The 25,483-nt window shown below is 33.3% G+C and overlaps 1 long non-coding RNA gene across 3 annotated transcripts; it reads right to left on the bottom strand.

Annotated features, from left to right (window-relative positions):
* Positions 1-19,609: 19,609 nt before the first annotated feature.
* LOC134239287 (uncharacterized) lies at positions 19,610-25,037 on the bottom strand. Of its 3 annotated transcripts, none has more exons than XR_009986194.1 (5): positions 25,013-25,037; positions 24,753-24,815; positions 22,535-22,604; positions 20,254-20,398; positions 19,610-19,716 (listed from the first exon to the last, which is right to left on the bottom strand). It is a non-coding gene; the product is annotated as an uncharacterized LOC134239287 (long non-coding RNA). The 3 variants fall into 3 exon arrangements; XR_009986196.1 differs by lacking the exon at positions 25,013-25,037 and adding an exon at positions 24,983-25,004; XR_009986197.1 differs by lacking the exon at positions 25,013-25,037 and adding an exon at positions 24,944-24,962.
* Positions 25,038-25,483: the final 446 nt, after the last annotated feature.

Here is a 25,483-nt window from a genome sequence, read left to right as displayed (position 1 = left end):
ATTTCCGTGCCAAAGCGATTCTGAGTACAATAACGGATTTTTTTTTTATTCACGATTATCTGTTGGCATTGACTGTTATCATACTGCATAAAAATTCTCGTTTTATGTAAATTCTACTGCAAAATATTCTATATTTATGTGCCTTTTTATTCTTTTATGACGATTATTTTAGCTAACTTCTTCATGTATCTGTAGACATTTCCCGGCCGTGATTATACTCGGTCCAGATGTTGGAAAGAGGCATTTAAATTATTTGTAATACATGTGTAGATTAAATTTTCAAAACTAAATAAGTAATGTGTTGTCATAGTTTTTATTGAACAGAGAAATGTACGAGAGAGAGAGAGTAAGAGAGAGAGATAACCCCTTGATTCTCAGATATATGTTGTTTCAAATAAATATTCTAATTATTTTTCCTAAATATTCCAAGCAATAAAGTTGATAAAGGTAATCTTTTTTTTTTAAATTAACAAATCCATTTGACAGTAACCATTGGCTTTTATTTCCCATCATCAAGTTCACACAGTTCACAGGAAGTCCGTGCTATATTAGTAGTAGCGTGCTTGTGCTGTCAATCAAAATAATTCGACACAGTGGAGGTGTGGAAATAGCGTTTCACCGAACATGCCGAAGGCAAGGAGTCACTTAGTATTCTAAGAAATTTTAATATTTTCCCCTATCATTTCTAGATCTGATTTTTGCATTCCTGCAGAAAAAAAAATAAATCGAATATATACTTGGAAGGATTAAGTTTTAAAATGAATGTGAAACATATTCCCTGCCAATTTAAAATACTACTGTCGGCACAAGTTTATACTAAAATACTATTGTTTAATGACTGTTTGATGTTGGTTTTAAGACTGATTTTCTTGTGTTACAATAAAAATTATATATTAATTAAAATATACTGAAAAAAAACTCAATAAGAATTTTATTTCGGGAGAAAAGGCACCGGGGGGGGGGTCTTAATTATACTGAATAGCAAAAAAGACATTTTTAAACATGTCATGGTACGGAGAAGGAAGGAATTTTTCTTCTCTTATACTAAAATATTTTAAACAGTTGGTCTTTTCTAAAATCTAAAACCACACCATCAATTTAACTAGCTCTAAAGATATTTAATTAACTAAATATTTGCAGTACTGTTCATAGTTCTCAAACCTACATGAAGTTTAAATACGTGTTACTGTAGAAATAATTTTTTAAATGTATTCTTGTCCTGTAAAAGACTTGGATTAATTACTATACATCCATTAATAATTTGTCCTCTTTAAAATTACATCAAATTGATACCGTGCGTGAAGCATTTGTAAATTGCCCTTTTTTGAATTTAATATTTTAGCATCGTTCTACACACATGTAGGTACTTAATGTATTAATTATTTTCCAGGGAAAATTCATGAAATAAGTAACAGCTGAGTTATAATAATAGAAATATAAATATCATAGATAATTTTTGCAATGAAATAATTATTCTTTAAACACGATATCTAAGTTATTTAATAAAAAAAAACATGTAAATCCTTACCATCAAAAAGATAAGTCCTTTCACTTCGGAGTTCCGAATGACAATGAAGACTGAACGATAAGTGAACGGTGAACGCAAGGTGAACGCAAAGTAAACGGAACGAAGAGCGAACGATGAACGTTTTGTGAAAGGTGAACGCGAGCGCACGGTGAACGGTGAACGCAATACTGTGAACGAAGAGCGAACGGTGAACGCACGCTGAACCAACGGTGAACGAACGCTGAACGAACGCTGAACGAACGGTGAGCGAACGGAAAAATGGGAAAGTAGAACGTTTCAGGGACTGTAAACAATATGTTGGATGTCAGTGAACAAATCCTAACAAAAATCAAATGAGTCATTTTATTGATGTGTACTTTACATATGCATCAAGAGTAGAAACAGAATTATATCAATTTTTATCTATTGTTTATCGTGCATGTACAGTGTATTTATATGTTTATCATCTAAATTCAATGGACATGCCTCGGAAATGCTGTGTTTTTATTACAGTTATGGATGATGAATGTAGGATTCTCGTTCTCCTACATATGTCTGTTAGTTTATCTATTCTTCAATCGGAATGACAAATACATTAAACTTTTTAAATTGGATTGAGATTTGTATGTTTTTTATCATTCGCAACGTCATTCTGTTCCAGTCAGACGACTAAACGCGACTCTAATTCTGAAGACTTCCTTAACGGAAATTTTACGCATTATACGTATAATTAATGTAGTTGGCCAGCAAAATATTCAACCTGCCGTCTAATAATGTAATTTCAACATTTAAATTGGGGAATCTAAATAGGTTCACTGAACTTTTCACAAAGTGCATAAAGTGTTGAAAAAAGCTATAAATTAAACGAAGATTTTTAACTTGTTTATACCCTTGCAATATTAGAATTTACAGATGACATCTAAACTGCAAGTATATTTGCTAAAATCATGGACGTCCGACATCATGGGACAAGTCTAAATTAAGAAGTGAAATGTCGTCAACATGGAGATTTGAACCATATTGCATTTTCTAGTACCAATTAAATCCGAGGGACGTTCAAAAATTACGCGGACTTGTTGCACAGAAAAAATATTTGGCGACATAATCGGGCAAAATATCACACATAATACAAAAGAATCTTTACTTATATGGTTTTCAAAATTTCATATCAAAATGTTATAAATTGGTATCGATTTTGAGTAATTTATCAGGACATATCATTAAGTCACGGAGCAGCAAAATCTTCGGCGTCACAGGCATTATAAAAAAATGTGTGATTGAGCTTTCATTTTCTCAACATTTTTCCCAAGAGTACCTGCACAGTTTTAGTTACCTTATCTACTCAATATCCAAACATCATTTCTTGTCAAGCTTAAAATCTATTAAACAAATTAAGAATATTCTTATTTTGTTGTAAAACCAAAACATGCAGGTATTTATGAGATAAAGTATGATATCGGTGACTCTCAATCAAGTTCTTTACAGTCCGGATAAAGTTTTCGTCGATTAATCATCTTCCCGTCCTCCCGTATAGCCTCTTTACAGAGGTCTAACGGTCTAAAATTTCATTTTGCTAATTGTGGACGAATGTCACGAATACTCTAGTTTACTACATGTTTAATTATGCACATTTTCGATCTATGTTGGCGATATCTCGAGCATCACACGCAATTTAACAAAAGTGTGGTGCGCCGTAAATTCAGGAGACGTCTTTTTCACAGGTGTTTTAGCGGGAATCACATCGGAGAAAAATCACTATATTTTTGTTAGTACTTCAAATATTACGTCAGAAATATAAATACATAATAATAGAACAATTTAAAGAAACATTTGAGAAAATTTTAGAAAAATATCGCCAATTATCGAAAAATAATGAGATGAATCTTGGATTCTGCATGCTTTTGCTTCAAATTTTTTGTCGTGCTCCGTACCTCTTCATCAGCGATATCAACATACCGAAAATTTTTGTATAATTTTTTTAAAATGCATAAATTTTGCCCAAAATTTATTGGAATCTTTAAGATAAATTTTTAAGTGAAATTTCATAACTATACGACGTCTGTAAGAGTAAAATATAACACAGTTCGCGTTATTATTGAACGTCCCTCGTATTTGTAAAGTATGTATTTTAATCAAAAAAAAAAAAAAAAATCGCGGATATTTCCATTTGTCCCCTTAACGCAGTACTATTCAAAAGTACCACTGGATTTGGAAGAAAAGAATTTTCAATCTGTGAATGGGATAAATCATGATGAAAGAGCGTAAGCCCTTGATTACTATTTAAAATATCTTATTCTCACACTCCATTGCAATATTTATTAGCTTTCTTGACTGGTAGAGATCAAAGGTCGATACATAGCATAAGTCGGGATAAAACATTTACCAAGTAGTAGCATCTTATGCAACATTTGTTGGTTTTATATTTATACTAGAGATACTAATGAATATACATGTACTTATAAAAAGCATTTACTATATATAATAGCTCATCTTTGGCAGGTGTCAATGTTGAAGGAATAGCCCCCCCCCCCCCCCCCCCCACGAACAAAACAATTCATGATTACTATAAAAAAGATATGGGTCTTTATAAGAGTTGGGATATATATATATATATATATATATATATATATATATATATATATATATATATATATATATATATGTATATGTATATATATATATATATATATATATATATATATATATATATATATATATATATATATATATCCAATGAAAAAAAGTCAGAAATCACAAATCTCGAAAATCATTTTTACTGTTAGCGCTTTCTGCCATTAGGCAGAAAGTGCTAAATCATTTTTACTGTTAGCGCTTTCTGCAATTAGGCAGAAAGCGCTAACAGTAAAAATGTTTTTCGAGTCTTGTGATTCCTGACTTTTTTTCATTGGATATATTTTACTTTACCAAACACTGGGTTTTTCTTAAATTATATATATATATATATATATATATATATATATATATATATATATATATATTATACAATTATTGCTGTCTTTTGAGGTCAATACAATGATTTAGCCATCTGAGGAGTACAATATTCACCGAGCCCGAAGGGCGAGGTGAATATTGTACTTCGAAGATGGCTAAATCATTGTATTGACCGAAAAAACAGCAATAATTGTTTTATTATATGATATACTGTTAAAATGATACAACTCATTACTTGTTTGGATTTAATTAAGTCCTAGCCAAATACAAGAGAGAAGCAGAATTAGAATGTACCTACCAGTCGTATCATTTTGAAGTTTTTTTTAATGAGTTTTATTTGCTATGAAAAAAAAAATAATGTCAGTCTTTTTTATAGGATAGATTTTCAAAGGAAGGTGTATTATCACGGAAAACTGACTGCCAAAAAGTAATAAATTGTTGTTCAGTAAAAGTGTTTGAGGGGGTTTCCTGCATCCCTGCAATCCCTCTTACCACGCTCACCCGAAAATATATATTCGATTATGTATTGTTCACATGAAAAAAAAGGTCATAGTCGTTTAAATAGTTTTCCAAAGCAATTTGTGTCAATTTGGAATTTCCCGATCTATTTTTAGATCAATGTAGAGGAAATAAATCCTTGTATTGACCTGGAAAGTCACGTGCAGGTCAATACAACGTAGTATTTTCCTAACATAGTTGGATCTCAGCCAATCAGAGAGATGGAAATTATTCAATCATATAATAAATATATATATATATATATATATATATATATATATATATCCAAAGTTTGTATATAATAATAAATTATATAATAGTCACAGTGTCCGGCAATGAATATTTAAAAAAGAAAAAAACGACAACACAAGTTGTAAAACGCTAGCGCTTTCATTCAAATTCTTCAGACGTTTTACTTTGAACATTTGACGTTAAAATGTTATGGTAATGACGTTATCAACAATACAATGACGTCACAATGAATGTTCGGGAAGCAAGTCTTTAAGTATTTAAAACCAACTTTGAACAGTTTAGCATAGTTTATTGTATTTTATATACATGTATGTTTATTTCTCATATGTTCAACATATACGCTTTTGCTTGTTTCCCGAACATTCATTGTGACGTCATTGTATTGTTGACAGCGTCATTACCATAACATTTTAACGTCAAATGTTCAAAGTAAAACGTCTGAAGAATTTGAATTGAAAGCGCTAACGTTTTACAACTTGTGTTGTCGTTTTTTTATTTTTTTAAATATATATATATATATATATATATATATATATATATATATATATATATATATATATATATATATATATATATATATATATATATATTAAAAAATGGTAAAAAAGAAAACACAAAAATCCTCAGTTAAGCTTTAGCGCTTTCATTTTCAATCTTCAGAAGCTTATAATAGTATCATAGTAACAGTGATTATGACGTCATGTTAAGCGGAACGTTAAATGTTTATTATGACGTCATAGATACAATATGACAAAAGTACGGGGAAATCACAAGTAATTTATAAAACACTATTAAGTTTTGGCTGAAAAATACTAATAAAATGTTTTTCTTTTTCCCGTCTCTGGATATCGGTGGCACAACTGAGTTTATAGAAAGGGAAAATTCTGAATTGTTTTTTACCACACGCCTCCAGGTGCGAACTTAATTGAATTTGTCTGTATTCGGGTGTACTAATGTGTTGCTTATGTACACGTACACGGGCACGGAGAGTGTTGCCGGTTTCACCAATATAATATTCCTTGCATCCAGGACATGTAATGACATAAATGACATTTTTTGTATCGCATGACATGTTTTCTTTAACTCTAAATTCACGCCCATTGAAATTATAACTGGTCCCTTCTGTAATGTATTCACATGTACCGCATCGAGGGTTCTTACACTTAGAGACTGTATAAGTATGGTCGTTGAATTTGGAAGAACAAAGTATTCTCTTTAGGTTTTTGGGTTGGCGTTTACTGTTGATAAAACGACAATTCTTGTATACGTTTTTCGTTTGTTCGTCCTCTCTAAGTACGTTGTTCAATTCATGAATAATTGAACTCACGTTTTGATTTCTCGGGTTATGCGTGTGCACAAATGGAATTATTTCAACGTCATTCGCACGTCGTATGTTTAAAAGTAACTGACTTCTATCGCACTCCTTGGCTTTCTTTATACCATTATCTACAAGTTGTTCTGGATATTTTTGGTTTAATAAATACAATTTTAATTCCTCCAGTCGAATATCCCTGATATTGGTATTACTCACAATGGTGCATATCCTTCTTGCGAGGTTATATGGTATAGCTGTTTTAGTGTGATGGGGATGGCTTGATCCAAAATGCAGATATTGGTGTGTGTCGGTTGGTTTATAGTAAATATCCGTATTTAAGCTGGTATTATCCTTTGTTACAAGAACATCGAGGAATGGCATTTGCAAATCATCTGTTTCCATCGTGAATTTAATATCCGAATTCATTTGGTTAAGTAAATCATAAAACTCCGTTAGTTTATCGACATCCTCCTCCCATAAGATAAAACAATCGTCTAAAAATCTTTTCCATTTAGACCGTATTTTGTTTGCAGATTCTATCCCCCACAACGTACACAGTTGATCATGTAATTTATGTTCTAGATAACCAAGGGTTAATGTTGCATAGGTAGGTGCGACTTTTGTCCCCATTGCTGTTCCCTTAATTTGGAGGTAATGATGGTCTGCAAACTCAAACGTATTGTTATCTAGAACTAATTTTAGAGCCTCTAGGATGAAGTCCCGTTGAAACCTGTTGTTAAGGACATCGGGATAATTTTCAGTCCAGAATTTGACAGCTAGCAATCCCAATTCTGTAGGAATATTTGTATACAAACTTACAACATCCAGTGTGACAAGTTTGGTGTTAGAGGTGACATGAGTAGGTAAATGATTTATAAAATCAAGATCGTCTCTCACAAAGCTGGGTACTTTTTGACAATATGGTTTTAAAAGTATATCCAATAAATGACTCAGTCTTTGCGTTGAAGAGTTCGGTCCTCCTACAATTGGTCTGAAGCTTAAATCAGCGGGATCAGCACATGTAATACATATACTATTTTGCTCTTTTATGGCATCCTTTATAATTTTAGACTTGTGCACTTTAGGTAAACCATAGAATTGACTCTCTCGGAATTCAAAGTTTGTCAGGTAGTCCTTTTCCTTATCTGTTAAGCCTTCCGATAGTGGTCCATATACTAAGTTTTTTATTTTTGTAATTGTTTTCTTCTCATGACAGTTGCGCAATTTTTCATAAAAATTATTGTCTTGCAACATTTGTAAAATTTTACTTTTGTAAAAATCCTTATTCATAAGGACGACTCCGCCTCCTTTATCGGCCTCTTTGATTATGATGGTAGGGTCATCGCTGAGGTTTTTAAGAGCCTTTTCTTCTTCCTTAGAAAGGTTTGGTTTAATAGTCCTGGGTTTATTTGGGAAATGAATATTTTCCAATGTGTCGCAAACAGCATCCAAAGTTTTATTTCTTCCTCGTTTTGGGTTAAACTTGGATTTGTTTCTAACAAGGTCTGTTTCTTCTGCGTCTGTAGACTCGGAATCAGATTCACTGGTATCACTTTCATGAAAATATTCACGTAGCCTGAGTCGCCGAGTATAAGCTTTTATATCCGTTTTAAGCTCTTGATTATTTACTTGAGGCGTAGGGGTGTATTTTAGACCCTTAGACAGTAACTTTATTTCGGAATCCGTTAGTTGTCTATGGGAGAGATTAAATATTTTTGGTTCCATCTTAATTACATTCTTGGACGTGTCCCCGGCATTGCTGTTGCTTATAATTGTGGCATTTGATTTTTGTATCTTTGACCTTGGTTCATTTTGCCTCCTCCTAAAAAATACTTGTGTACCCCTCTTCCGATGTATGTTGTTTTTTCGTTTCTGTAAAAGTTTGGTTGTTGTTTATTTGTACCATTTCCTCGGTGGTTTTTATGCTTACCGTTATTGTCCCGATTCTGTATGTCTCTGTGCTGCTTAGGAAATGGTCGGTTTTGTGAAATGGCTGAACGAGAACTGTAACTCATGTGTTTAGAGTTCTCCTGTTGATTCATCCTTTTATATTTTCGTTTCCCCGAAAAAGTATTCTTTGCTTTTGTTGCATTTTCCATAGGAAGATCCACAGTTTCTGTAGAATTATTTGTTGAGTTGTTTCTAACGGCGGACGCGTAACTTTTCCTAGAGACTTGTCTATTGGACAATTGCTGTAGTCTTGTGTTTTTGGGTTTAGTAAGTTCCTTACCGTAATTCTTTTCATAATCCAAAAGCCAGGTTTCTGTGTATCTCCATCTGTTGTATGAGATTTGTTCCTCCTTTAGGCATTCAGATCTCCACATATCTTGAAGTATTTCTAATATTCTGCCGTTTGCTTTAGTTTTCAGTATGCGTTCCATTTCTAGGTCAATGGACATAACTTTTTTATGGTTGTTTTCTGCCCTCATTCTGAGTAGCTGTATTTCCCCTATCACACGGTTCTTAGCTGTCTCAATTCTAACATTTGTTTGTTCTACTGGTTCTCCCCGAATTGGCTTGATTCTGAATTTCCTAGGGATTACAAATTAAGGGAACAGCAATGGGGACAAAAGTCGCACCTACCTATGCAACATTAACCCTTGGTTATCTAGAACATAAATTACATGATCAACTGTGTACGTTGTGGGGGATAGAATCTGCAAACAAAATACGGTCTAAATGGAAAAGATTTTTAGACGATTGTTTTATCTTATGGGAGGAGGATGTCGATAAACTAACGGAGTTTTATGATTTACTTAACCAAATGAATTCGGATATTAAATTCACGATGGAAACAGATGATTTGCAAATGCCATTCCTCGATGTTCTTGTAACAAAGGATAATACCAGCTTAAATACGGATATTTACTATAAACCAACCGACACACACCAATATCTGCATTTTGGATCAAGCCATCCCCATCACACTAAAACAGCTATACCATATAACCTCGCAAGAAGGATATGCACCATTGTGAGTAATACCAATATCAGGGATATTCGACTGGAGGAATTAAAATTGTATTTATTAAACCAAAAATATCCAGAACAACTTGTAGATAATGGTATAAAGAAAGCCAAGGAGTGCGATAGAAGTCAGTTACTTTTAAACATACGACGTGCGAATGACGTTGAAATAATTCCATTTGTGCACACGCATAACCCGAGAAATCAAAACGTGAGTTCAATTATTCATGAATTGAACAACGTACTTAGAGAGGACGAACAAACGAAAAACGTATACAAGAATTGTCGTTTTATCAACAGTAAACGCCAACCCAAAAACCTAAAGAGAATACTTTGTTCTTCCAAATTCAACGACCATACTTATACAGTCTCTAAGTGTAAGAACCCTCGATGCGGTACATGTGAATACATTACAGAAGGGACCAGTTATAATTTCAATGGGCGTGAATTTAGAGTTAAAGAAAACATGTCATGCGATACAAAAAATGTCATTTATGTCATTACATGTCCTGGATGCAAGGAATATTATATTGGTGAAACCGGCAACACTCTCCGTGCCCGTGTACGTGTACATAAGCAACACATTAGTACACCCGAATACAGACAAATTCAATTAAGTTCGCACCTGGAGGCGTGTGGTAAAAAACAATTCAGAATTTTCCCTTTCTATAAACTCAGTTGTGCCACCGATATCCAGAGACGGGAAAAAGAAAAACATTTTATTAGTATTTTTCAGCCAAAACTTAATAGTGTTTTATAAATTACTTGTGATTTCCCCGTACTTTTGTCATATTGTATCTATGACGTCATAATAAACATTTAACGTTCCGCTTAACATGACGTCATAATCACTGTTACTATGATACTATTATAAGCTTCTGAAGATTGAAAATGAAAGCGCTAAAGCTTAACTGAGGATTTTTGTGTTTTCTTTTTTACCATTTTTTAATATTGTTATCCGATTACTGAGACACTATTTAAATTTTGGATATATATATATATATATATATATATATATATCCAGAATTAAATGTTTTTCGATTTGTGATATATATTTTTTCATATATATATATATATATATATATATATATATATATATATATATATATATATATATATATATATATATATATATATATATATATATATATATATCCAATGAAAAAAGTCAGAAATCAGAAATCTCGAAAAACATTTAATTTTGTATATATATATATAATCCAATAAAAAGTCTGAGTGGTCGGAATTAAATACTTAAATAAAAAAGAAAAACACGAAAATCTTCAGTAAAGCTTTAGGCATTTCATTCTATCTTCAGAAGCTTTACAAATAAACAACTGTAGTAACATAGTAACGTTACACAATAATTGGCGGAGTATATGACGTCGTCATTATGAAGTCAAATGAATTATGACGTCATAGTTACCAGCTCATTGCGTACAGGTAAAAGTACGGGAAATTTTCAAGTTCTTAATAAAATGCAGATAAACATATATATGCATACATAATTAAATCTAATAGATATTCATTACATCAGATTGTTAAGCTTTGGTTTTAACGCACAAATAATTTTTTTTTATTTTTTACGTCTACAAATATCATTTCCTCCTGCTACTTTATAAAAAGGAAATATCATAAATTTATTTTGTCCGAACACGCCTAAATGTTTACTTAATGGTATTTGTCTATACTCTGGAGTGTTAATCTTTTGCTTGTGGGTAGGAACCCTGGTACGAAGGGTGTTACTGGTCTCACCTATGTAAAATTCACTACACCCTGTACAGGTTATCACATATAAAACATTTTGTGTATCACACGACATATTGGCATTCACTGTAAATTTTCTGCCGTTAAAGTTATAACAAGATCCTTCAGTTTAAAAATCACAGGTTCCGCATCGGGGATTTCCACATTTAGTCACTGAATAAGTTCCTTCAAAATAAGAATTACATAGGAGTCTTTTCAGGTTCTTGGGTTGACGTCTACTTGAGATAAATTTTACGTCTTTATAAATTGTCTTTGTTGTTTCGTCCTCTCTGAAAATTGTGTTCAGTTGGTGAACAATGGGGTTGATGTTCTGGTTCCGGGGATAATGCGTGTGCACAAAGGGAATAATATTCTCGTTAACTTCACGTCCTTTGGCTAAAAGCAATTCCGATCTTTCATGTTTCTTTGCTTTAAGTATTCCATCATCTATAAACTGAACTGCATATTTTTGTTTAACAATATACGTTCTTAGTTCATTTAAACGAATATCCCTTGTATCTTTTTCACTGACAATGGCGCATATACGTCTGGCAAGGTTATAAGGAATTGATGTTTTGGTATGATGCATATGGCAGGAACGAAAATGTAAGTATTGGTGTGTATCCGTCAATTTGTAAAATATATCAGTAACAATTCTTGTGTCCTTCTTAACAACGAGAACATCTAGGAATGGTAGTTCATTTTCACTGGTGTCTATCGTAAATTAGATGTTGGCATTCAACTCGTTTAATATTTTATGGAAAACGTCTAATTTTTCGACACTTTCATCCCATTAAATGAAGCAGTCATCTAGAAATCTTTTCCATTTAGATTTAAGGTTATTGGCTATATCTTCTCCCCACGATGTTATGAGTCGTTGGTGAAATTTGAATTCTAAGTAACCTAGAGTAAGTGTTGCGTACGTCGTTGCAACTGTTGTACCCATGGCAGTTCCTTTAGTTTGTAAAAAAATGATTATTATCAAAGGCAAACGTATTATTTTGAAGGACTATTTTCAATCCTTGAAGGACAAATTCTTGTGGAAAGCGATCGTGAAGAAGGTAAGGATGTTTTTCTATCCAGAATTTATTTTATTGCATCTATTCCGAGTTCCGTTGGAATGTTAGTATACAAACTAACAACATCAAATGTAACTAATTTAGTATTATCCGTAACGACGTCTGGTAAATGATTCAGGAAGTCAAGATCATCTCTAATGAAGCTTGGTACCTTTTCACAGAATGGTTTCAGCAAAATATCTAACAAATGGCTTAGTCTTTGGGTAGACGAGTTAGGGCCTCCAACAATAGGTCGAAAAGATAAATCCTGAGGATTAAGGCAGGTAATATAATCAGAATTCTGAGATTCTATGGTATTCTTAATTTCCTTCGATTTGTGAACTTTTGGTAAGCCGTAAAACTGACTTTCGCGGGCTTCAAAATTTATAAGATAGTCTCTTTCCTTGTCTGTTAATTCTTCAGAAAAAGGTTCATGGACAATACTTTTTATTTTTGACATAGATTTCCTTTCATGTGTTTTGTTAATCTTTTGATAAAATTCTGTGTTTTGTAACATGGCCATGTTCGTAACAGCCCCATTTTCGTAAAAGTCCTTGTCCATGATGACCACTCCTCCTCCTTTGTCTGCCTCTTTAATGACTATACTTTTGTCACTACATAAGTCTTTCAGGGCAATTTGCTCATCCTTAGAAAGATTTGATTTACTATTAGGTAAGTTGGTATCTTGAAGGTTTATGTTTTCAAGCATCTCGCAAACAGTATCTAATATGCGATTTCTTCCTCGTTTTGGAATGAAATCTGACTTTGTTTCTTACAAGATCCTCGGGCTGTGTATGTTCAATTTCTTCATTAGAATCATTCTCGTCCTCATCCTCGTGGAAGAACTCCCTTAATCTTATACGTCGTGTATATGATTTAATATCTGTTTTTAGTTCCTGGTGGTTCCTTCTAGGTGTAGGAGTATGCTTCAAACCTTTAGAAAGTAATTTTATTTCCGAATCTGTAAGAGTCCTAGATGACAGAGAAAATACTTTAGAATCCGTTGACTTGTTTGAGTAGGATTTATCCGTACCTTTATTAATGAGGTTGTTTTTTTCCTATTGGGCACGAGGTTTGTATCTCTCGCCTTGATTGGGGTTGCCTCCGCCTAAAAAATAGTTTCTTGCGCCCCTTCCAATGTACGAGGGTTTTCCCAAAATTCCGTAGGCAAGCAGCGTTTTTCAGTTAATTGACGTCACTGAGAAATGAAATTTTCCAAATCAAAGAACACATAATTTGTGATAAAAATATATTTAAATATAAAATATTATCTAAGTTAAATTGATTTAGTGGAGATATCTTGTATCAAAAAATCGGGAGGCGGCGCAATGTCAAAAACAACAAAATGGAATAATTATGATGAATTTATAATTATAAAGTATATACGTTTCAAAATAAATTTTCGGGGAAAAAAATATATAACAATGCTTGAAAAATGTTCCTCTATTTTCCCTCAAAATTTCTTGATTATGACGTAATTTTTGGAGATTTTATGACGTTTTCTGCGACGGTTTGGTGTGTTCGATTTGACAGGAAATGGCGACGTCAACGTCAGGGGCGGCGCACCGGGAAGTTATAAAATTCTGCTTAGAGCTGGGATTAACGCCTATGGAGACGCATAAAAAGCTAAAGTTAACAGAAACACACAGAAATGTGTCCCGTGCTTTGGTGTTCAAATGGCACAAGAGATACGCAGACGGATATGAGGATACCAAGACTGAAAAGAAAGAGAGGCCGCCCGAAAGAAATTAGTGAAAAAATTGTTGAAAATCTGAACGACATAATTCGTCAAGACAGACGGCGGACCGTTAGAGAGATTGAGGACATGCATGGAATCAGTAAATCGTCCGTTCATCGAATACTGTCGGAAAAATTAGGGATGCAGAGGGTATGTGCACGCTGGGTACCACGGATCCTGAAATATGAAGAAAAACGAAAGAGAATTTCGTGTTCCCGGGAATTCCTACGGCGACACCGATCCGGTCTACAGATTTTTTTGGATAGAATAATAACAACTGATGAAACATGGCTTCATTACTATGATCCCGAGGGAAAGAGAGATTCTAGTGTATGGAAAACATCTGGATCACCACCACCAAAGAAGGCAAAGGTTTCGAAATCTGCTGGTAAACACATGTTCATCATGTTTATGGACAGACAGGGCATGATTCTTACACATGCGGTCCCTACAGGTCAGACGGTAAATGCAGCTTACTATTCTAAGGTTGTGCGGCGGGATCTTATGCATGCATTGAGGAAAAAGAGGCCTGCTTTAGCCCAGAACAAGGAAAATATTATTTACCACCAGGATAATGCGCCAAGCCACACAGCTGATCAAACAAAACTGGAATTCGACTTGCTTGGATTTGACAGAATCAGTCACCCACCATACAGCCCAGACTTGGCACCGATGGATTTTGCGCTGTTCCCTTACCTAAAAGCTGAGCTGAGAGGCCAACGATTCTCGGACCTGGACGAGCTGATGAAGGAAACCTTAAGGATCCTCGCTGGACTGGACCAGACATGGTTCAAAAATGTGTTTGACAAGTGGATTGACAGGCATAGGAAATGCATTGAGCATAAAGGCGAATATTTCGAGAAAGAATAAGAAATCGACAATGTGCTCAAGTAATATCTTTCAGCTTAAGAGCTCCAGAAAACAATGCTTTTTTATTCCTTTTGTCTCTTTTTTTTATAATAATTTTTTTAATATCAAGTAACAGCTTTGTGTGTAATTCAATATAAATTTAATGCAAATGCATTTGAAATTAAAAAAAATTATATTCCACAAGACTTTAAGGATTATCCTACAAGACATGAAGAATTTATAATTACGCATAGAAGCTTGAAAGTCTTTTGACGTCGCGTATTCTTATTTCGACGTCGCTGACATTGCTCCGCCTTGCCTCATATTATGGTGCTAAATTTCAAATTTCTCAAAGAATAATTGCATTACGCCTTAAAATTTTGGAAATCGATCAATAAAAACATTAGAAAGAAAATGTAAAAGTTTAATAATATTACGCTGAATAGTATTAAACTGGTGCGTTTAGTCTACGGAATTTTGGGACAACCCTCGTAGGCAGTGTGCTCATCCCTGTATATATTCTCTTGTCTAAATCCCATATTTTATTGCTTTTGTTATTAAAAGCTGGAGGATTTTTGCGGCGAATAGGTTTACTAGGAAGATTTGTTTGATTATTTTGACTCCTATGACCTGTATGGAAATTTTGGTCTGTCCAGACATTTGTTTGCTGATTCCTCCGTGTATCGGACACATTATTCACATGTGATGTTTTATGATTATGGGTCCTAGTCGGTCTGTAACCTTCATCCTCATGGAAAAGTGCGTTGTTTCTCACAGCTGATGCATAGTTTAATTGGGAAGGTTGGGATTTCTTCGACTTAGATTTTGATGCTTGTATTTTGCTTGGCTTCTTGGTTTTTAACAACTTCTTTGCCATATTTTCGTTCATAATCAAGTAACCAAGCCTCTGAATATCTCCATCTATTGTAAGATTTATCTTCTCTTCGGCACTCTGACTTCCACATATCTCGAAGTAAATCTAGAATAATTTCGTTGGCATTGTTCATCAGCGTTCGTTCCATTTCTTGATCTAATTCTATAACCTTCTTTTGATTGTTTTCTGCTCTCATGCGAAGTAATGCAATTTCACCTGTTACACGATTTTTAGCGACTTCAACTCCTACGGCAGTTTGGTCCCCTGGCTCTCCTCGAATTTCCTTTACTCTGAATTTCCTTGGGATTATAGCATTTTCCTGGTTAATCCACTTTTCAAAATAATCTGCATGATTCGCATTGCTAATTTGTTTCCAGTATGTTTGTTTCCTCGTGTTCAAAATTTGGCTCCATATCATTTTGATAATACGCTTGACTCTCACAGCCTCTTTTTCCAAAGCAGGTTCGTTTATCTGCTTTTGTAACAATTGTGTGGGGGATTGATAGGCTCTTACCTCATTGCCAGAATTATGAACAGATTTCAAACTCGTTTCCTCTGTATCATTTTGTGAATGTAATACTGCCGTAGAAAATCCATGTGGTATAACATGAAATTGTCGACATACCTCAATCAAGTCTTCTAAAAGTTGATTACGCAGCTAGGTTAAGGCCCCCCATAGGAAATAAGCCTTAAAATATTCCGAAAAAATCCATATAATGTTGATATTTTTTTTATTAACAGGAGATTCAATTTAATGGGAACTATACTAATGCATTTGTATGTATGGGGCCTCAACCGAGTTCGGCCAACGCGACTTCACGTACATCAGCTGTTTGTCACATGACATATTTAAAATTAGAAAAAAATATGTATGGATACAAAGATCGTAGAAGTTCAACGATATACGGATAAATTTAGTAATTAAGGCCTAAAGCTTAACTGAAGTTTTTTCGTGTTTTTCTTTTTCCTTTTAAGTATTTAATACCGACCACTGAGACTTTTTATTGGATTACCTATATATATATATATTTATATATATATATATATATATATATATATATATATATATATATATATATATATATATATATATATATATATATATATATATATATATATATATATATAGTTTAATATATATATTAAACTTGGATTTCATATTATGGCCTCGCCCTACCCCTTGGGTCATGATTTTAACAATTTAGATTCTTTATTACCTCAGGATGCTTCCACATAAGTGTCAGCTTTTATAGCCCATTTGTTCTTGAGAAATGATTTCTTTCCTATATATTTCTATGTAAAATTTGATTATATTATTGTGGCCCCGCCCTACACTTGGGGGTCAAGTTATTTTTTTAAAATTTGGAATCTTTATTACCAAAGATGCTTCCACATAAGTTTTAGCTTTCATGTCCCATTGGTTCTTGATAAAGAGTTTTTTCCTATATATTTCTATGTAAAACTTTGATTCCCTATTGTTGCCATGCCCTACACCCAGGGATCATGGTTTTTAGCTCACCTGAGCCTTCAGCTCAAGTGAGCTTTTCTGATCAAAAATTGTCCGTTGTCTCTCGTTGCCGTTGTAAACTTTTTGCATTCCAATATTCTTTAAAGAACCACCAGGACAATTTCAACCAAACTTGGCACAAAGTATCCTTGGGGTAAATGGATTCAAGTGTGTTCAAATGAAGGGCCAAAGCCTCTTCCAAGGGGAGATAATTATGAATTAATGAAAAATTAATGTCATCTTTTAAAAATCCACTACTCCGGAACAACTGGGCCAGGAAAGATGAAACTTTTCAGGTAGTGTAGATTCATGTTTGATCAGGTTTTGAGCTTTGGAGATAGGGCAGGGCCACAATGGCTGATCAAAGTTCTACATTAGAAAATATAGGAAAAATCTTTAAAAATCTTCTTCTCCAGAACCAATGACCCAGGAAAGATGAAATTCATGTGGAAGCATCCTCAGGAAGTGTAGATTCAAAGTTGTTCAAGTCAGGATTCCTGGGGGAAGCTAGGGCGGGGTCACAATGGCTGCTCAAAGTTTTAGATAGGAAAATAGAAAAAAAACTTTAAAAATCTTCTTCCCCAGAACCACAGGGCCAGAAAAAATGAAACTCATGTGAAAGCATCCTCATGTAGTGTAGATTCAAATTTATCTAAATCATGTCCCCCGGGGGTAGGGCGAGACCACAATGGCTGATCAAAGTTTAACACAGGAATATATAAGAAAATTTTTTAAAAGTGTTCTTCTCCAGACCCAGTTGGCCAGGAAGGATGAAGCTCATGCGGAAGCATCCTCAGGTAGTGTTAATTCAATTCTGTTCAAATCGTCACCCCTGAGCGTAGGGCGGGGCCAAAGTGGCTGATTAAAGTTTTACAAAGGAATATATAGAAACATTTTTTTGAAAAATCTTCTTCTCCAGAACCACTGGGCCAGGAAAGATGAAAATTATGTGGAAGCATCCTCAGGTAGTGTGGATTCGTTTGTTCTAATTAAGATCCCCGGGGGTAGGGCGGGGACACAATGGCTTATCAAAGTTTAACATAGGAATATACAATGTATAGGTAAAATTTTTTTCTCAAGATCAGCAAAGCAATGATTGGGGATATTAATATGGAAACATCCTCAGTTAGATTAAATTCAAGTTTTTTCATATCATGACCCCTAAGAGGAGGCGGGGCCATAATGAGCAATCAAATCTTTACATAGAAATATGTAGGGAAAATCTTTAAAGCTACTCTTCTCAAATATGGTGAAGTTATACATGCATGCTTTATTGATATTGTGCCATTCTCAAGTATAAAAAAATAGATCCCCCCTCCCCCAACAAGTTAACTTTTCAATATTGAACCAATTGGTGTTTTTTTAACTAGCGAGTGCTCAGGTGAGTGATGTTGTCTATGGGACTCTTGTTACAATTTAGAATCTACACTATCCTAAATTACTTCCACATAAGTTTCAGCTTTTATGGCCCAATGGTTCTTGAAAAGAAGATTTTAAAAGAATTTTCCTAATTATTTCTATGTCAAACTTGGATTTCCTATTGTGACCTCGCCCTACCACTAAGGATCACGATTTTAAAGATTTAGATTCTACACTACCCCGGGAGGCTTCCACAAAAGTTTCAGCTTTCCTGGCTCATTGGTTCTTGAGAAGATGATTTGTCCTATATATTTCTATGTAAAACTTGGATTTCCTTTTGTGGCCCCGCCCTACCACCCGGGGTCATGGATCTTACAATTTAGAATGTACACTACCTCAGAATGCTTTCAAATTAGTTTCAGTTTTTTTGGCCCATTGGTTGTTGAGAAGATTTTTCCTAAATATATTTCCATGTAAAACTTGGATTCCTTATTGTGAACCCGCTCTACCCCGGGGCTCATGATTTTAACAATTTAACAATTACTCTACTCCAGAATGCTTCCACATAAGTGTCAGCTTTCCTGGCCTACTAGTTTTTGAGAGGAAGATTTTTGAGTGACCCACCCTTTTTTTAATCTTTTTTTGATTATTTCCCCTTGGAAGGGGACTTGACCCTTTATTTTAACAATTGAAACTCCTCATCACCCAAGTATGCTGTGTACTAAGTTTGTTTAAATACAACCCAGAGGGTCTTGAGAAGATGATGAAAATGCGAAAAATGTACAGACGGACGGACGGACTACGGACAAAATATGATCAGAAAAGCTCACTTGAGCCTTCGGCTCAGGTAAACTAAAAATACACCTGTCGGAATTTGAGATGCTGATACAGGTCGTTGAATGAAAGACGTCCTGTATATGGACACTGCCCCTAGAAGCGCATGCGCTTAGCGATTAAATATGCACTTAACAAATAATTCTATATATGTTTTGACACAAAATTTTGCATCTTTTAATTTACAATTGAATACATTGTAATTGCTCTTTTGATTTCTTCAGATGACTACTGGAGGCACATGTTCATCCCAGTTGGGGCTGTAAAAAATAAATGATTAACTTAAAAATGCTAGTAACATCGTTTTTCGGTTTTCAATATTGCTTGTTATAACCCGCGTTTACTCTGCTCCTAATTTGGTATTTTTGATGGACTTTTGAATTAGAACACTCTACATTATCTTGCATATTTGATAAAACTGTTGGAAAAAATGTTTCTGCAGCAAATATTTCTAGGCTGAAGAAATCAAAGGGAAGCAGAGGAACTTTGAAAATTAGTCGTGCTGAAAAATACTTACAAGGAGTTGAGAGTTTTAAAATGATAGGATCAATTGTGTATGTACTCGTACATATATTTACTTATGCATTGCAAATCTTAAAAAATACCTCACTAACTTTCATAACTCATCTTCATTTTTTGGTTTAATCACCAGTGTATCGGAAATTATAATAGTGGAATTGAGAAATGGAAAATAAGTAAACCTAGTCAATGGAACTAATAACTAGTTGTCAAAGTCAACGTATTTTGCATATTGAAAACTGGATTTGAATTAGTGACTGTAAACATATTGTTCTTACCTAAGTCCTTTGGCATTCCTCAATGACGTCGCGGATAGGGGTGTTCATTGTACTTTCTAATTCATCATTTAGTAGCCTTGTAAAACAACTCTGGTAGAACTCGTCGGTTAACTGGTCGGTTGACGGCGTCCTTTTTTCTCTTTGCCTGCAAATATGAGTTATATTTAAAATTATGTATGTTAAAAGAAATATGAATACTTTATGAATGGTGTGTATTCTAATCATAAATTATTAAGCGATTCGGATCTTGTTTGAGGCGCCGCGTCAAACTTAAGACTTAAACATAGGTAGTGACTGTTTCTTCCCCAAGCATTCAACATTAGACATGAAAGTCATGGGTCTTTAGGATATGTCCCGTGTCAAAGTAGGCGTTTGCACGATAAAGAACCCTCCTTGCTTAATGGCCATTAGTGCCGATTGTAGGTCTTTTTCGAAGCCTACACCGGCTTTACCGTGAAAAATTCTCGAATGAGACGTTAAAAAATATACAATCAATTTAAACAGATCATCATAAGAAGAGCTCAAGGCAGGGGTGACTGGTCGACATAGGATGTTCTCTTCTCCATGGCAACTAAACCTTCCTCTGATAGTTTTGATGTCCGTGTTCGATCTGTTCCAAAATATGAAAAGTTTTATGGACATTTGAGTTTAAATTTTGTTCGTTGTCTCCATATATTTTATTACATTCATACTTGAGAATATTCTGTACGCATTCCTACTAATGTGTTCGGAACCTTTTATTTTTCGGTGTTCAAATAATAAAACCCGATAAGTTCAGTTTAGCTCTGGCAGTGGCTCTGGCAAGAGCTAGCGAGACTACAGCTAGATAGGATAAAATATTCACGGAAATGTGGCTAGGAAGTGACTAGCACGTGGAGACATGGTAAACAGAAACGTTATGTGGCGTTTCAGTTTTTACCACTCTATAATATTTATAAAAAGCACTTCATTCGATCTCTAGTGCATTCATTCAAACTTAAACAAGTATTCTCTATATTGCAATTTTCTGCAGTCACGAATTAAAATTCTTTTTGGACAAATATTTTACATAGGAAGCGGGACTATATTTTTTGGCGCCAGATTTGCTAATGAGGCACCAGCATGATTTTAACTGACCAATCAGCTGAATGAGTATTGCATTATTGATTACTACGGATACTACAGGAATTTTATGGTTTAATGAAAAAGGAAAATCTTATGGTAAACGAAAAGGAACTTTTAAAATTCTTTATTATTTTCATGCTCAAATGACAAAAAAAAAAATATTTTTGAAATAAACGGTGGAAGTCTAGGTTTTTCAAAGTCATACTGCAATTCTTTGCTTCTGTATAATGTCAATTGTTCTATTGCTGTACTATACGTGAATACAATTGTCGGTGTATATGTATTCCCTGGCCAAAACACGTCATTACGAGTATGGTTATGTCAACAAAGTTTTGTCCATTTAAATGCATACGACATGCTTCTCGTTTTCCTTACCCTTGAAATGCTGGTATTCTAAACTAGACAAAGACTACATTTTATTACACATATTTTTTTTTTCGTTAACAACAAATCTTTCATAGTTTTTAATCTTTGTATTTTGTTCACAAGAACATTTTTTCACTCCATTGACATGATCATAGATTGACCTGAAACACGTGTTCGAAGTAGAATGTATACATTTATTTGGCGTAAACGTTGATATTTATTCTACGATTGGTCAGTTGCTCGTGGTAAGATCCTCTGTGCGCATTTATAACAATAGCCATATAAGGCAAACAAAGGTTTGTCAGTGTAGATGATATAATACTATTTTTTACCAGCGTATCGGTCGCTAATGAGCTAGAATTTTCGAAGTGTGATAAGATATATAATTTGTTATTTTAACCCCCTCCACTTTAGCCACCTTTTTTCTGTTTAAAATCATTCATGTCTCTCAAAAAGGTACGCATGGAAACACATTTTTTACAGGACATACATACTATATCAATTTTCTGTTTACAGCCAATTTTTGGTTCTACTCTATAACCTTTGAAAAGGTCAACTTAAACCACGTCCCTTGAATTTAAATAACAATAACATTAGTAGGGGTGGTTAAGATTGACCCCTTTATTCCGCACTTCCAAAGCAGGCGTTCTTACCAATGCCACGCAGGCAATATTAACTTAATGTTAACCCCCCCCCCCCCCCGTCGACGCTTAGTAGCAAAACAAATGCATGGTGTTCTTTAAAAAACAAATTTGTTTTATCTACAGACCAAATATTATAAAGAAATTTTTGGATATAAATTAAATTTCACCTTTTAAACTTAAACCCATCGAACGCACTCTTGAACGCTTCATTCTCATTCTTCTCGGAAACTGTTGCACCTAAAAGATAATGCAGAAATTAAAGTACATTTACCATTTCAAATCTGTTTGTCGTCATTATTATTTTTTTTTTTACAAAAATATAGCAGCTGTGGTTTTTTAAATCTAAAAGAAGGGGACAATTTTACTCTGAGGAAGAATGAGCGTGAAATTTGGCTCTAGTGTGAGATTTTCCCTCGGGGGGTTAATCCTACTCTAGAGTACGAATTCCGTTGGGAAGCTAGCTATGGAGGAAATCCTACTCTACAACACCGGTTTCCATATATTACCTTCGATACAAATCAAAAGAATATACAGTTCAACTCAAACTCGACCGTGTTTGTACAAAACTGTAGTTACATATTTAAGGTACTTGGACACAGATTTGAAGTTAATATTTCTCATTTTTTTCTGTATAATATCACGAATTATATATTTTAATAGCATTTCACACAAAAATTTATTAAAAATCTTATTGCATTTAAAAGTTATTAAAACTTCAAATTTTTTGACGGGTTCAATTGACACATCCTTGCACTTTCACAAATTTTAACTGTACTCTTAATCCTTGGGAAAAGTGGAAATTTTGATGTGTTTTAATGAGAAATATTAAAACTTTTATCAAGAAAATAATTTTATTCAGAGTAGAAATGTTAGAAAGCAAAATACCTTCACAAGTATCGTAATTCCGAACTTAGAGATGCTTATAAAGTTAAGCAAATCGAGCACACTCGTGTTATGTACACAGTTTTTGTAAACAGGGCTCGAGTTCTGTTATTGTTTATATTTAGAATTTACCAGGTGCGTTCAATCGTCACAGTCTGCTTACCACAACTGCACGGACTGACAATATATTGTTGTGTGTCTGTTTTGCTTTCGAACGTGTCTACTCTGAATTTTCTGGATTATAATATTAATATTTTTCATTTATACAAAACGAGATTGCCACTTTTCCTAAGGATCAAGAATAAAATTAAAATTTGTGAGACTGCAATGATATGTTAATCAAACCCGCCGAAAAATTTGAAATTTCAATATCTTTTAAACGAAATAAGATTTTTAATTAATTTTTGTGTGAAATGCTATCAAAATATATAAGTCGTATTATTATAGAGAAAATAATAACTTCAAATCGGTGTCCAAGTACCTTTAAAGCATTTATTAAGAAGATTAGTAAATTTCATTTACATGCATAGTCACATACTACGAGGTTTGTTCGAAAAGTTCGTGGACTCTTGACACATCTTTTTTTTATCTAACGTCTTATGTTATTCAAATTGGGTAGAAATATTTAACAATAAATTCAAACGATTTGTGTCAAAAATTTTCAAATTATTATGAATCATTTTAAACCTATCCGTAATTAAAATCTGCAAAAAAAAAAGGCCCCGAAGCAAGTAAACATTTAATAAAACACATATAAACACACTAAATAAACGTGATAGTTTCTGTAGTCATATTCTTTGTAAAATGTAACCAAAACTGATAACAAATCCTACACTTTTATGTTAAGAACTCTTTTATCGATTCATTATCCAAATTATGGCTTAATTCTTTTTATGCCCTCGTAATTAATTGGAGGTAATTAAAAAAATTTTAATTTTTAATTTTTGTTGTAATGTTCGGGGAATGTACCTGTAGTTAATACGAACATAGGTTTTCCATAGTCAACCGAAATTGTAATAATATAGTATGCGCTTGTTCATTTATACAACTTATTTCTTTAAGTTAAAGTGTACTTTAAAAAGCCAAAAAAAGGAAAAGTAAAAGATTGTAAAATGAAGAAGAAGAAATCAAAGTCAAATGTTGGATACCCGGTATAACAAAGTTACATCAAAGTAGTCATATTTTCAACAATCAATGTGTAAAGATAAAGTTTTGTTCATGTAAAAAGTTTATAAAATCATAGTCAACGTGTTTTATCTGTTTAATTTTCCAATTTAGTAAGAAATAATTACTTATTTGATAATGTTTTCTGCATATGCTGATTATCATAAACTTAATAAAAAATGTGCATTTGAAGAGGCAATGTTCAAAAGCAAAAAAGATAATAAAGGTTTGACAAATTAAGGATTTGAATGGTTTTATTTTCACATTTCCTGGGTTTAGCTACTGTTTGGATTAGTTTTTTTTTTTTTATTTATTACAATATTAAAGATATATTCTTACCTTCATTTATTATGAAGATCAACAACACAAGAAAAAACGGTCCCAAATGCATTATCGATAAATCTACGAAAAAGGTTTAGAGGAAACGTTATTTACAAGTAATCCAAAAGAGTGCATATACTTCAATAAATTAAGAATTTTGGGAAATTAGCAGTAACCATATGAAACATTTTAAAATTTTGAATTATTACCTTAATTTTTCTTTTAATTGCAGTAGTTTTAAGACTTACTGTGATTTATTTTACATAAAAAAGCCTTACCCCTTAAAGACTTTGGATCCCGTTCTGTTAAAGAATGAAGAAATTCCTTTTATATGTACGTTTTCTGAGTGGCTTGAAAACAGGATGATGCATTTTTCCTAGAAATCATTGACACATATCCCGTGATTACCAGTTGCCAATCAAAAATGAAATATTTCGGAAATTGAGCACTTCAAGTCATCTTGATCAATCTAATCATTTCAAGTATTAAAATCCTTGAAAAAATCTTAAAACTATGAAAAAAAATGCTAAATTATTTTAAAATTATTTAAAAAAACAAAACTTTAAAAATATTTACTGGTTATTGTCTATCTTTAGTCTTTTATTGCAAAAGTATATAGTAGGAGGTAATAAAAAATTATTATTGATTTTTACTTATGAAAATTGATATTCAATCAAATTGCTTACTGAACTTTTTTGTGAAAAAAATCAATTTAATTTGGAAAGTGTAATTTCCTTGTACATTTAATT

Source organism: Saccostrea cucullata, unplaced genomic scaffold (assembly GCF_032062105.1).
Source record: "Saccostrea cucullata isolate Sc308-1 unplaced genomic scaffold, CSIRO_AGI_Scuc_v1 ctg8072, whole genome shotgun sequence".
Classification (NCBI taxonomy): Eukaryota; Metazoa; Mollusca; class Bivalvia; order Ostreida; family Ostreidae; genus Saccostrea; species Saccostrea cuccullata.
This window is presented reverse-complemented; position numbering and strand designations above follow the sequence as displayed.